This window comes from Anas acuta, chromosome 8 (genome assembly GCF_963932015.1).
Source record: "Anas acuta chromosome 8, bAnaAcu1.1, whole genome shotgun sequence".
Lineage (NCBI taxonomy): Eukaryota > Metazoa > Chordata > Aves > Anseriformes > Anatidae > Anas > Anas acuta.
In genome coordinates, this window is record NC_088986.1 from 8,967,899 (window position 1) to 8,982,526 (window position 14,628).

At 45.6% G+C, this 14,628-nt stretch overlaps 1 long non-coding RNA gene across 1 annotated transcript in view; it reads right to left on the reverse strand.

The window, feature by feature from the left end:
• LOC137860436 (uncharacterized) overlaps window positions 1–13,668 on the reverse strand; it is a 101,826-nt gene extending 88,158 nt beyond the window's left edge. Inside the window, exon 1 of the long non-coding RNA XR_011098909.1 lies at window positions 13,146–13,668. This is a non-coding gene — a long non-coding RNA (uncharacterized lncRNA). The remainder of the gene's footprint in view (window positions 1–13,145) is intronic.
• Window positions 13,669–14,628: the final 960 nt, after the last annotated feature.

Sequence of the window (14,628 nt, forward strand, 5' to 3'; positions counted from 1 at the left end):
TGAGGTCACACATTTCTCTAAAGCCTACCAGCTGGTGTTCAGAAGCAGCACATCTTTGCGCTCAGGACTGGATGCAGCGATGTTTTTAAGATGGGGGACAGGAGCGCCGGTCCCTACCATCTGGCTAACTCCACGCCTGCCCGTCACTGCCCTCCTCCCTGTAATAAGCTTGACTGCTCAGAGCAGGGGATGCTGTTTGTCTTTCCCCCAGCGCGACCCCGCTCCGCAGCCTCTCTCGCGTGTCCTTCATTGGACCCAGATTTCCACCCCGCCTGCTGTTTTTCCAGCAGTAGCATTTTGGCTCCTGGCAGACTGGAGAGACGTTTCTGTCGGCAGCTCAGGAATTCCCTTTGTGTCTTTCCTGAGCTTAGGCTCACCTTGATGCTAGTCTCTGACCCCTCTTTAATGCAGAGGAATGTGTGAAAAATTTATTCCCCTTTTCATTAAGAACTCATTTAAATTCACCAAAAGGTGACCCAGCTCCCTGCTCTGTGGATATATTGTTCTCCGAGAAGCAGTTTTATTTCTGACTTTGAGTTCAACAGAAAAGTGAGATCTTGCTTCCACCGATCCAATACTTTAATTCTTTGGCATCGGCTCGGAATAAAACAATGCAGAGACACGTTTGAGGTACATTTCCCATGCTCATAAACAGTCTGACCAGCTACAAGGAGAGGAGGAAATATTGCGTGTCCCTGGGCGTAGTGTCCTCCTTTTAGCTTACTTAATTAGCGACTGTGGTAAGAATGGGAATCTGATTTTCCATTAAAAACTTAGAAAAATATTTGTTTTGTTTATTTGTTTCTCACAACACGCAAAGTGAAAGCCAAAACCCGTCATTTCTACTCTGGTTTGTTTTGTTTTTTTGACAAGTGAAAAATCGACAATCCTAGACTTGAAGTGTTTTGGGGGCTGCTCCGGAGAAGGTGCCAATGAAAATAACGTCATTCTTTGTGCAAAACTTCATCCAGTTAAAAATAAAAACAAGAAAAAAAATAAAAAATAAAAAAGGGGAGAGAAGCCATTTTTCATCCAAAAAGCACTTTGGAAAATCAAAACCCAATTGTCGACTCACTTTATTCTCAATCTGATTCTTATTAATGGCCCTTAATCTCCGGAGTGCTCGGGGCTAGACGCACTGCAGCAGGGATGTGCAGGGCTGGGTGCAGCACAGCGTGTCTGGGGGGCTGCAAGGACCCCTCACCTTCAACAATATCAGGGGCAGAGACAGCAAGGGGTCTGTCCAGGCAGAGATACCCACAGCAATGCTCCAGCAGGCGCCCTGATTGCCCAAGAGCTGCCGATGTCCCCGGTGTGCCGGATGGAGCCGCCTGCCCAGAGCAAGCCGCAGCCAGCTGCAGTTTTCTTTTTTGTGTCACTTGTGTATTTGGTTTGCAGAGGGGGGAGGAAAAGGCCCTAATACAATTTATTTTTTAAATGAACCTATTTAAAGCTATGGATGCCGACTTTTCAGTAGTCTTCTGGGGGCTGTTACAAAGGGGCCCTGGTTGAAATCTATCTGAAGGGAGTTAACCACAGCCCTTTGCTCACACATGTGGTATAATGTAGGCTCTTTATTGCTTTTCTTTACTCCCCCCTCTCCTTTGCCCCCCTCCCCACACACACACATTTAAGATACGCAGAGTAGAGCTTTTCTAAATATCTTACAAGTGTGTTTGTGTGTATGCTGGATTTATGGCAGAGCGGGGAGCGTACTTCTGCCCTCAATTAAGGAAGCCCGTGAGCAAACGGGACTCGGCTCCAAGCTCCACGCCAGAGCCAAGAGGGAGCTGCTGGAGGAGGGTGTAACACAGCCTGGTGACACTGGGGGATGACAAGTGCCCCAGTCTCACTGGGAGAACAGGCTCATGCCCCAGGATTTCAGGAGTGAGGGATCCCCAGAGAGAGAAACTGATCTGAGCCTCCAAACTAAAGCTTGGTCCTGCAAATGGGCACAACTTGGGTTCGTCTGCTCCAACTTTTGGGCAGCCAGAGGAGGCCAACAGTCTGGGAACATGGTCACCTGAGACACCCTCTGTGGTCAGAGGTTGGAAATCAGCTCCCTCAGGATCAAATCAAAGGCCTCAGACCATGCCCAAAACAACTAGCAGAGGTGTCTCTGCCTCTGCACTGCCTGGGCTCAGGCTGGGTGTCTCCAAGCCCAGCTGCACATCCTCCTCTCCCTCGGGCTCTGCTGCAATGTCAGGGCTTTGGGATGCGAATGTAATGGGCCAGACATCATTTATCACAGCCAAAGCTGGTGTGCCGGGGGGAGGAATATTCAGACCACCTACCACGGCACCTAAGACAGATGTAGGTGTCAGCAATGACATCTGTGTTCAAGAGGGATGAGCAGCTCAGGCACCTACCAGCTGGTGATGCCAGATCCTGGCTCCCTAAGCACAGGGAAGAGGCAGAGAGCTGTGCTTCAGTCATGCAATAATCATGCAAAAATCATGAGCTGTCACACCTACTTCACCCCCTTGACCACCAAGAGGAGCCAGGAGCCAGCATCACTGGATGGCAGATCCACTGAACATCTCCTTCCTGACAAACCAGGTGTCCTGAGATGGTCTTAGATCTCCTCCAGCCGCCCTTCAGCTTAGTGTCAAGATTTACAGTGGTTTTCAATAGCAGCCTTTTCGGATGCCTGCAGATGTCAAGCACCGAGGGGTGGCACAAAGGGAGAGAAGCTCAGCTGGGACAGATAAGCCCCAACGGGCTGAAGTCACCAGTTGAAGACTTGGCCCAAAGTTGGCACCCCAATGTTTAAGATGCCACAAACTGCAAATCCAACCCCAATTTTAACTCTGTGGTGTCTTGTTTTGTTTTATTTAAGTCTTGCTTTCCTGCTCTAATGTGCTTTTAATGTTGTTTCTTCACTGGTATGCATGTTATATTAGCACACATGCACACGCGTACCCTGTATACACAGAAAGTCTATAAAACAGGGCACTCGTATAATTTTAAAATAGACAAATCAGTTTAAAGCATTAAAGCAAATCTGGTAAAAGAAAATCTCTCCTGGGTTGACATTTTGTTTGCCAAGTTTTAGCTTGGAATGAATTTTTATGACTGAGTTATAAACCCTCGAAAATAGAGGTTTATAATGGAAATCTTGACAAATCCTTAACACAGGCCCCATTGTAACATATTCTGTACATATCCCATTGATCTATGGTAATAACAAGTTTTATATAAAACATTTTAACCAAGGGAGCGACGTGGTTATCTTCAGGCTTCCAAAAATATTTTTCAAATAAATAGGTGGCTTTTTCTTTTGGGCAAAATCAAGGAATTGAACATCGAAAATGACATCTAAATATTCATCTGGATTTAAGAAAAAAAAAATCACAATAATCCAGAACCCATGATGTTTCTTTGGCTGAGACACAGCCACTGACTAAGCAGCAACTCTGCTCTGATACAGCTCTCAGTGCAGGATGGGGTATTAGCCATGAGCAACAGAAATGACTTTCTTAGAGGATTAGCTGTTGGTCTGAAAAAATAAGCAACTTAATAAGCAAGCTATTCCCTGATCAGGGGAGCTGATAAAGCTGGGATTCAAAGGGTTTGTCCCCAAACCTCCATCTCTCCTGCAAGATGCTGGCTGCCTTGGCCCTGCCAGCTGCCTGCCCCATCCCCAGCCATGCACAGGCAGACGGACAGCACGGGGACTGATGCATAACTTCTTTCCCTTCTTAGGCCCATTGATACCATGAAGCTTAAAAGAAGAAAACATTTCCTGAATGTTGAAGGGTGGTTGAAGGATGTCTCTCCCCAGCACCTTCCACCATCAAGCCAGCAGCGAAGAACCACACTTGTTCCTGGACACAACCCCAGAGTGTCCCTCTGGACTCCAAACCATGAGTGTCTGGATGAGCAGCCTCCCTGGGAGTGAGGGTTTCTAAAACATGGATTTCCTAATAGCTGAAAATTGTGCAGTCTTCACTAGTCATCCTGATGTGATTCTTGTCAGATAAGGAAGTCAAGTTCACAGATACGAAACTGAAACGTGATTATGAGGGGCTAGGGGTACTTCAGTGTCTTCGAAGATAACTAGAAACTGAACTGGACATGCGATCACGATGCTATAAGCTTTTTGTGAACTGCAGTGCTATGGGCTTATTTGCTTTACAGTGACATATTTTGCCTAAGTGAGATGATTCAGAAAACCTGAAACAACAGGGACGAGTCGCTGCCTGGATGTACTTGTCTCTCTTTTCCTGATTACAGGGGATCCTGAACAAGCAACTTTTATAAGTCTCCTCAATAAGCCGAATGGCTTATCTTGGCAAAACCAGAATTTGGACTTGCACCTCTACCACCCTAGGCAACCCTGGAAAAACTTCAATTACAAACAACCAGAGGGCAAAAACTGGCATTGAGTGTGCATAGACGGGCACGTAAGACACAGCTATGCAAACACGGTTCTGTGCAAACCAACATGTGCGCCGATGGACAAGTACCACTGCCGAAAGTCTGATTTGCTCTCACAGATAAAAGCAACTTCCTTTTCATGCAGTCTGCCCAGACTGTAGGTCTGAATTCCTGCACTTACATCCAAGGGAGCAACCCATTTCCATCTCTGATGCATTCCTCTTGCTTCCATTGAAACCGATTACTACACTGCTGCTTTAGCATGAACATAAATTTTTCCAACTTAACATGTTGCTTTAGGACTCAGTTCCACTCGACAGTAGACTTCCATATGTGCTGTAATGTTTGTGTTTCTAAGCAATGCCTCGGCAACCACATCAGGGTTGCCGAAATACGAAAACGAAAAGCCTGCTTTTTAATTTTCTTTTTCTGGCGATCTCAGTTGGAAACTCGAAATAAAAGAAGGTGGTCTATCTTCCCCAGAAGAAATGTGGCCCATAGGGCCAACCTGCTGTTAGCACACACCAAAAACATTTTGGTGGCATGTGTCTATTTAAAAAAAAATACACATATACTATGCTGGGATTAGTACGGAAGAAGAAATGTTAATTTGCTGACATGTGAGAGGCATAGCAAAATATCTTGTCCTTGTGGAAAATGCCAGCAGGTGTTGTCTAGGGATGTTGTTTTTGTTTTGTTTTGTTGTGTTTTTTGTTTTTTTTTTCTGTCTTTTTAAATGCCAGGGTATTTCCACACACACAGCCCTGGCAGCATCCTTTTGCATATTTTGCTGAACGGTTGACAAATTAGCTGCATAAACTTGCATGAATTCCATTCCTCAGCTATTCATGAGCAAGCAATAGTTTATTCAGATGCCTTGACCAGAGAGGATAATAGCTGTGCTTTTTTTTTTTTTTTTTTTTTTTTTTTTAAGGGCAAGATCTAATTCTCATTGAAGTCTATGGAGAAATGCAGAGGTTTTAGGATCATTATTGAAATCTGGTCCGACACATACTATACAATTTCACTCAGCTACCCCTATAGTGAGCCCTAGAATTTATGCTCGACTAAAGACCCCATTATTTTGCTAGGCTTTGAGAATCAAGCATTTATGCCTTAGTTCTAGAAAGCATTTAAACACATGCTTAAGTCCCTCCCTAGTCAATAAAAGCACTTAAACACATACTTTGTTCCTGCTGAAGTCAACTGGATGTTGACACAGCAAGTAGCTTGCTGGGTAGAGCAGACTGCTAACGGGGAGCCTTGGTGAGCTGCGTTACTGGACGCCGAAGCTTAATACTGGGGATGCATTACTTCATTTTTATAGCGATCAAACCAGGGACTTTCCATCCCATGTGATGTTCGAGGATGTTAAGATTTGGTCTTGCATGGAGCTGGGGTGCAAAGTCAAAACCCACAAGGGTCATTTTATTTTTAGATATATATATATAAACAAAGCACAAATGTTCTTAGCTATTTCATGTCACTCTTAACAGTGTGCCTTGGCTAGGCCGGAGGGATTCTGTTCAATGCTCCTGTTCAGCCTCTGTCAGGAGGTGTCTATATGCAATGCAGCCCAAGCCCATGCCAAAATGACCACCTCCCACAAGCCCTCCCCACTGCAGGGACACAAACCCACCATGGAAAGGGCACCCAACTCCTGTGACATCTCCTTACACAATGCCAAGCTGCTCTGGTGGAAAATGCCTCCCCAGGTCCCCTTGATACCAAACCATGGGGTTCTCACTGTCGAGCAGACCACCATAAGGCAAAGCACCAGGTCTTTCCCTGTGGCAGCTCCCCAGCCCCTCAGCTGCCCCCACCGCCCCCGGCAGCTGCTCTGTGCCTCGGTGATGCCGCAGGATGTGCTGGCCGCCTCTGCCTTTCCTTTCCCCTACCCAGGAATTTATCCTAACCTCAGTGAAGTGGTTAGGGGTGCTTAAGAGCCAGCTATGGCTCATTAGAAGTGGTGTTGGGCTGTGGGAGCACAGAAGGTGCCGGGAGCCGCTATGGCAGGTTTAATGGCATTTTGCTCCCTGCTGATGCTCCATGGATTCAAGGGGGCAGCAAGACCTAGAAAGCAGCAGCTGTTTCTTTTCCCTCATCCACAGCAATGGGTGATGCCTCCCCTTTTGAAGCCCAGCAGCCACAGCCCAAACCCAAAATGCTGCTCTGCGCCCCAGCTCCTGCTCCCCGACGCCCACGTGCAGAGCAAGCAGGGCTTGCTCTGCCCACAGCACACAGCAAAGCCCCGTAGAAATGGAAGTCCCTGCAATTATAGCTTGCCTGAACATATGGTTTCAAAGCTCTTTCAGCGCGTAGAATGCATGAATATGTATCGTAACTAGATGTCACTGCTTCAGTTACATAATCCTGTGCAAACATATATTTAAGAAGGATCCAACATCCTCTCTTTTTTAAGGGGCTTTAGCAGTGATTAATTCTCTGAGCTTATTAATCACAACATGTGTTAGTGTTTGATAAATTGCCCAAAAGTTGCATTAGCTAATAAGTATAAGAACAAAACGAAATAGTTTCATCTGTTTTTATAATAAGACAAAGAGCATCATGGGAGCATACACGGTGGTCATGAATAAAAGAGAAACATTCATTTATGATAATTGGTTTCAGCTCCCCGTTTGGCTGGTTCTTGTGACCTAAATGTATCCAGTTGTTTCCTTTCTTTCCCGTTGGTTTTTGGGTCACTCCTAATGGTTTAATTCAACAAAAAATGTCTACCATTTCCTGTAACCTCTGTCTTTTTTCATTCCTCCTTCCAAAATGTTTTTTTTCTGTGCAGCATCTAGAGAAATCTCCCTCTCTCTCTCCCTCTGTTTCCTTCCAAGTGAACAAAGTCAATATTGTTGACAGAGAAAAGGTTTAACTCCAGGCAAAAGAAAAAAAAAAAAAAAAGTAATAGTCATTTATTTGTCTCCACTTTTGAGTTCACAAGGGTTTTTTGTTTGATCCTGGCGGTCAAGACTTTGACACGGAACATGCCCCCTCTGACCATGAACAATTTATGGAGGGAGAAAGAGACAAAAATCCTCATTCATGTTTAAGAAAGCAAAGGAAATGGCTGTAGATTAATATTTGTGCATTTGTAGCAAAATTTCTGATAGGTCTGTAACACATTCAACCACCCTGGTTGAGAAACACAAGAGGCAAAACTCAGCCCTGGAGAGTTGAGTTTTGTTACTCTTGGACACCTTTCAAAACATCAGCCCTCATTCTGCTTTTCTTAGGGCAGCTTTTTATTCCAGCAGAGAGTGAAAAATATTGCATGGCATTTGCAAGGACGAGGCACACGCTGGCTGGGTTACCTCGAAGCACAAACAGAGAGTGCTTGCCATGTTCGTGCATCTGTACTCATGCTTGATGCTCCCTGAATACCACAGGGTGGTTTTACATCTCCCATTCATTCTGCTCAAAGCAACAAGAAATTAATTTTTTAGCCCAAAGTCCTCAGTTTTGGCTGGTGGGCGATGTGGCGCAGCACAGCACTGGGGAGCCAGAATGCTGTTAGCACCTGGTAGAGATATCCTAGCATGTGCCATCAGAAGTCCCTGCTCTGTTACATTCACCACATTTAAGCTATTTGGGCTGAAATTCTCCTTTGCCAGGTGTCTGCCTCCAGCAGAATTTTCTAGGAAATTGCAGGGAGGGTGGGAGAGAGGAAGGGCTGGCGGCTTTCCAAAACAAGATTAGAGAAAAGTGCTTAGTCGATGTAAAAACAAATTCTAACAATTATTTTTTGGAGACTCTCTCACGCCTCCATCCTCTGGAAAGGGGACTGGAAATTCGGTGTCACCCTGGGAATGGGGATGTGCCTTTTGCATCCAAATTTGGCAAAGTTAAAAGCCTTTGAAAACATCCCACTAAAGATTTATTAGCTTTTGGGAGAGAAACCTCTACAGATTCTGCTTGCCTTGATCTTGCTCCATTCTGGGGCTTCTAGGGCTTGCTCAGGACTTTCCTTGCTATGACTCCCTTCCTGGCTGCTGGACACGGCTGCGGCTCTGGGCACAAGAAGAGAGAGCCAGAAAGCTGTCTGTCACCTCAGCCCCTGGGTTCTCCATGGTCCCGTGCTGCCCAAATCACATTAAGGGAAAAGCAAAAGGACGGCAAAGAAAGAAATGGGGGAAGGACCGTGGAGAAAAATGTCTTCAGGAGAAAATGGGTCCAGCAGGACACTTGCTGCTCTATCAGGAAACGGGGACCAGGCAGAAAAATGAGGCAGGATGATTTGGCAATGATACATAATAAAAGCACAGATAAAACAAATGCACAAAGAAGTGGACGAAGGACACTGTTGTGTCCTTAATTCCAGTGTTTCAAGGCTTCTGAGTTTCAGTCTTACATTTGTCAAGTATTAGTGTTTGCATCTCCTATCGCTTCTGAGCAGCCTTCTCCACCAGACCAGGACAGCAAATAGCAAAGTACTTCGCTGTTACATTGACCACCCTTTGATAGAGCTGACAGGCTAAAAAATTGTGCAGGAAGATGTAATGAGAGGGCAGAGAGTCAGTCCAGAAAATGGTGTGATTTTGAGCATGCACAAGGTGTACTAAACGCTGCAGCAGTAAATCAAAATCTGCTCTCGAAACGCTCACTGCTGTTATCCAAAGACCCTCTGGCTGGAAATCAGTTCCCCACAAAATCATGAGAGTGACTTAAATAGTCATGTGATTTTAACCATACAATATCTAGGAAATTTTTAGCCCTCAAGAATTGCCGTTCCTTTCAACTCTGAGCAGATGTAATTCCCGTTTCCAGTTCTTGAAACCCACCGTCCCAATTGGATTACACAGATCAGAGGCTTTCAGGAAAAAAAAAAAAAAATATATATATATATATATATATATATATATATATATATATATATAAAAAAAAAATCCAGCCTGAAGAAACTCCAGCTAAAACATGATCATCACCAACAGTTTGTAAACTATCTGTGCTCATTTCTAAGTCTTCGTGGAGGCCAGGAGTATAAACAGGTTCAAGACAAGGGCACACATTCAGAGAGGATAGCTCTGGCTGCAGCTTGTAAATACAGAGGTTCCGGCACAAATCGCATCACAAGCACTTGTTGGAGGATGCTTTGGGAGAGACTTCCTGCTGTATTTTCCCTGTTCCTGGGGTGCACTGAAGACTGCTGCTGGCAGCTGGGTACGGGCCACACGGCCCTCTCCATCCAGGCAGTTTCTGTCCTTCTGTAGGGCTGCAGCAGCAGCCAGCACTACAAACCCCATGTGCTCCCCTACAAGCAGAGCAAGGCCTGTGACTGCAGGAAGAACAGCACGTGGAAGGGCCAGAAATCTGCTTTCACGTCAGAAAACCCACTGTCTAGACGAGAGATCAGGAATTATCTTAGATTCCAAGCAATGATAGGTGACCAAGGGGAAGGGTGGAAAAGGGGGAAAGGTTTTATTAACAAAGAGGATGATTCTTTTGGGGTTTGTCATACAAATGAGAGGAAACTATATTATTTTGCTGTCTTGGTGCTCCTAAAAGACTCATTGCAGCAGGTTTTCTTTCCTCATCCTGCACTTCTCTATCAAGGAAAATCTGTCCATTTTATTAACACATACAGTCCAAGTGCCAATATTTCCAAAGGAGACGGGCTTGTTACTGCCCGAGACACCTGCTTTGTGTCCATTTGCATTTATCATGACTGAAAACATATTTTAAGGGAAATGTACATCTTTGACTATGACAGGCTCTTACTTCTTCTTGTATCTCTTCAACAGCTTCAGAAAATTGTTTTTCTCTACCCTTATCCAACTAGAGGAAATGGTGAAGCCAACTTTTATGGTGACCACATGAAAACAACTGCAGCCTGGGCTTCCTGACAGAATGAACTGAGTCACATAGTGGGGAAAGCTCACACACTGTTGGATACTCATACTATCTGTGGATAAGCTTAACATCTAAAAACACATGTGATATTAGAAGTTTTCAATAATCTCCAAAACAATACACCATAATCACTTCATATACCTAGTTTCACTTCTAAAAATTGCTGAGCACAAGCCTGCAATGAGATGAGCCCCTCCACTCATCCACCACTTGTAAAGATGTCAAAACATTAATGGGAGTCTCTGATCTTCTCTCCTTTGCCCTACCCCTCTCCTCACCCTCCTCCACAGTCACATCTTGGGACATGCTTTGTCAACCCAGCTGACAAACACCAAGCACACAGATCAATCAGTTTTTCATTTGAATTTTCTGCCTATTGATATTTAAAAACCCCTGAAAACTCTGCTTTTGTGAAAAATCACACTGCTTAGAGCAGGGCACAGTATTAAAATTCACTTTTTTCTCCTTTGAGGAGCTACTGGTGAAGTCAATACTCAGAAACAAAACCATTTGGTAGGACAAATGCACCTCTAGTTGTTTTTGCAGGTGGCAGGTTAATTAATATTGGGTGCCTGTGATGAAGACTGTGGAAATCTTGCACTGTTCTCTTTGTTTCCAGATCTGCCTGACAATGATATCTACAGATGCTCCAGATATATAAAGACATGTATTAGCAACATACCCTGCTTCAATATGTCCCAATTATCTCAATAACACTTAGAAATGATCTGCAGTTTTATGGGAAAACAGGACTTACTGTCAGTTTTGCATTACACATTATCTCTACTACCTGTTTCAGATGAGCGCTTTTTGCTTTTGAGGAGGACTTTTAGACAAATTCCTGCTGCACAGGGACTTCCCTCTCCCGAGGTGCTGGTACATGCTTTTCCACCCAAGCTGAACCGACTGTGAAATAAAAATGTCCTCTCCTTCCTGAGACTTGAAGATTTAGACCACTGTAAATAAGAGGTGGGCTGGATCTCAGGAGCCCTGCATGGTCTCTGCACAGTAACATACATCTTCTGCCTATTTTACAAAGAAAACCTTCAGCTGGGCAATTGTCCCATGCACACAGTAATAGCTGTGCCACTTTTCAGTGTCATCGCATCAGCCACATGCTCTTGCAAGGGTTCCATTTCATTGTATCCCATTTCCTCCCATTTTGCTAGCTGTTACAACTAATTAAAGATATCTCCAATCTAAAAGGAATAAATAGTGACTTTTACATGAAGAGATGAGCACCTCAACCATATTATTTTTATTTTCCCCATTTGATGATCCTGTCTCTTCCCTGTGCCTCCCAGCTCACTGAAGGGTGTGTTAACGTGTGCACTTACAACGTGATGGAATATATCCATCACATTGGTGATGCTTATGGAAATAGAAATTGCTTGCATTGCAAACCATGAAAAGGACTTAGTTGTCATTAGGACAGTGCAAGACATGACCTGGTGGGGAAAACCTGCTCCTGGTGCCCAGTCTTCTTTCTATCAGGGGCTGAGGCTTAAGGGGAAGAAAGGGAGAAAGGCTCTTCATGAAGGCCTGTAGTGACAGGACAAGGAATAATGGTTTCAAATTGAAAGAATCTAGACTTAGATACTAGAAAGAAATTTTTACCACAAGGGTGGTGAGACTATGAAACAGGTTGCCCAAAGAGGTTATCGATGCCCCTTCCTTAGAAGTGTTCAAAGCCAGGTTGGATGGGGCTTCGGGCAACCTGAGCTGGTGGAAGGACTCTGCAGGAGAGCCCGTGCCCAGCTCCCTGAGCCAGCTGCAGGTGCAGCACCAGGGCTGCACCCAGAAAGGGGGCTGAGCAGAGGGCAAAGTGCCAGTCCTGCTTCTTTACAGGTTTTGTTCTAAAGGTCTGCCGTTTTTTGCAGTTCAGCCCAGCCAGGAGGACAGCAGTGTCAGCAGCTGGCTGTGCAGGCCATCTACATGAAGGAATCAAGATTAGCACAGCATGAGCTACCAAGCTATCCCACTGCCCTACAGGTGCTGGGCAAGAAGCAGAAGTGACATCCTCAGCGGCATTTTGCTGCCCTACCAACCTCAGGTCAGACTTAAAACCCTAGCCTAAATACCAATGATAAAGCAAAACCCTTTGCCAAAAACATAGGCAGGACATTCCTGCCAGAATATATGTTAAAGAAAGACACACAATTATTTTTTAGAGTTGCTGGCACAGTGCTTTCAGGAAACCTTTCCCTTTAAACACTAAAATTAAACAAACACATGAAACGCAGGGAGAAATGTAATTACTTTATAGCTTGACTTTGGTCTATTGCCTTGGGTATCCAGTTCCTTTTCTTACTGATGTGGAAACTCAAATTCCCCCCTTACAGTGTCATTAATTCCTTGGCCTGGGGAGCCCAGCCTTCCTGCTGCATCGTGCACCAGGAAATCCCAGCCGCCCGCACCTTGCTCCCAGAGCTGCGGCTCTGCAGGTGATGGGGGATCTCCCACCCCTCTCTGATTGAAACAATCAGTTTGACAAAAAGAAACAAACAAAAAATAATAATAAAAAAGCACAATTATAGACCCAGGCAAAGATCTAGCTCCTCTGACCCCTTGTCCTCACAAAGCTCCCCTTGCCTGCCAAAAATAATGACAAGGGGTGTCTATTTCTGCTTGCCTTTCTCCTAAGAAAAACACCTTCCCTCTGCCTCCTCATCCCCCCTGCTGCTCTTCCCCCTGCATGCAGTTGGGACTGGCTGAGGTTGGCGCTAAATGGACGCCCGTTCCTAAAACACAGCCGGGACGCCGGCCAAAGGCTGTTGAGAGTCCCGCTGACGTGGGTGCGCACGGGTGCCTCCCGCAGACCTCCCTCCCCAGCTCTGGCACCCCACAGACAGAGCAAACAGCCCAAAGGAGCACCGTGGGAGGAGAAGCATCTCGCCCAGACTCACCTTCCCGCTGCCCTGCGTCCTTGCACGCGGATGAAATCCTCACCACCACGTGCCAGCCTGACCAGGCGGCCACCCTGACTCTTTCCCCTTGCTCAAGCTGGGGCAGCTGCTCCTGAAAAAGCCTTCCCTAGGCACTGTGCAGATCCTCCCAGCTCCCTTCCGAGAGAAACCGTTTTGAGGTCGGTCCTGGAAGCAGACCGGTAGCAGCCTGCCCATTGCAAGCTGTCATGTAATTTAGGAGGAACCGAGACGGACTGTGTGAGTATATATACCACGGTGACACACGCACGCACACACACGCTGAATGTGCCTGGCATCCGAAGCAGCCGATGCTGGATTTATCCCTTCCCTTTTTGCCAGTGACTGACATAAGTGCCGGGAACTCTTGGTGGAAAACTGCTTATGAGCTTTGGGACCGATCCAAACCCCACTGAAGACAAAGGAAAGACTTGCGATTGCCTCGGAGCTGGCTTGGGATCAGTCCCATTATCTCTGCCCAGAGAGCAGCACACAAACAAAGCAGGCAGGCGCTGGGGCACGGTAAGCTTGTGCCCAGAGGCCCGTCCTCATCTGGGACACAGAGAAGCAGCCAGGCACATCTGAGCCTTCCTTAAGATGTTTGTCCAAAACCTTGCCGGGAGAAGAGGCTGGGGACTGCGCGTGGCCAACACAGCTGCCTCTGCCCTGGGGGGAGCTGGCACCCACCTTTCTCTGCTATTAGCCATGCTAAACCTCCTGAGTCAGACTTAAACTATGCCTTTCTCTGCTATCAGCTGTGCTAAACATCCCAAGCCAGACTTAAACTACGCCTGTCACTCATGGGCTGAGAGCCTTCATCCATCAGACACCACTGGATCGGGTGCTCCAGCCCTGAACACAAGCATGTATCCCAAAGGACACAAGGATCCCCATGTGCTCATTCTCTTTTTATATATGTTTGCAGACTCCCTCCCACCTAAAATTCACAAAACCATTTGTTTTGTCAACAATTAGGCAGCAATTTGCATTCTTCCTAGGAGGCAGCCTGAAAAATGGTGTGACACCATTTCGTTCCACTGCCTCTAGCAGTACTACCTTCCTCCCCATTTCCTAATAAATAAATAACTGTTAAGTCATGACCTTAAGTCATTTGTTGTAATAATACAAGGCTCTTTTGTTTGTTTGTTTGTTTGTTTTCTCAGGCGGAGAATAACCGAGAACCATGAACCCCACCAAACCTACCTAAGCAAAGTACAAAACTAGCTTCTTTCCTAGGAGTACAGAGTTGAGGACTCATGACCCTTACTTTGTTGAGTTTAGGATATGCAACATTTGTAGCCATAGAACTGTTTCCACTGGAAATAAGAGGTTTTGGTTTGGTTTGGTTGTTATTTTTTGGTTTTTGTTTTTGTTTTAAACCAACACCCTTCTACTAGTGACAATCCCTAGCGTGGGTATTGTTATATCATGACAGCTTTTCTTGGGAAGCTGGTATAAAGCCTCC